We start from the raw sequence: 337 nt of genomic DNA, 5'->3' as shown, positions 1-337 counted from the left end.
ATATATATATATATATATATATATATATATATATATATATATATATATATAGGGTGTTTCTTTACCTCCGCCCACGAAGCACATAGCGTTATTTCTTATGAAAAATTGAATCAAAAAGTCCTGAACTATTTTTGTCTTTGATGTTTAACGAGACAGATTTTCTTTAATAAATTCCAGCAAATCCGCGATGTTTTTTAGAAGTATACATGTCTGTGAGCTGCGCACCTGGTAGTTTATGTGAATGCAGCGGTGGAACATTCATGCCACACTATCAGGCGTGCGGCTCACAGACATATACTTCTAAAGGACCGCACTAAAGATTTTCTGTCAACTTTAC

General features: G+C 33.8%; 1 protein-coding gene across 6 annotated transcripts in view; it reads right to left on the bottom strand.

Moving 5' to 3' along the window:
- LOC116842895 (EP300-interacting inhibitor of differentiation 3) overlaps positions 1-337 on the bottom strand; it is a 4036-nt gene that overhangs the window by 1186 nt on the left and 2513 nt on the right. The gene's annotated exons all lie outside the window — the stretch shown is intronic.

Source organism: Odontomachus brunneus, unplaced genomic scaffold (genome assembly GCF_010583005.1).
Source record: "Odontomachus brunneus isolate Ranch 3 - 2012 unplaced genomic scaffold, Obru_v1 Obru_scaffold_028, whole genome shotgun sequence".
Lineage (NCBI taxonomy): Eukaryota > Metazoa > Arthropoda > Insecta > Hymenoptera > Formicidae > Odontomachus > Odontomachus brunneus.
The sequence above is the reverse complement of the archived record's forward strand: the minus strand, read 5'-3'. Positions and strand labels throughout refer to the sequence as shown.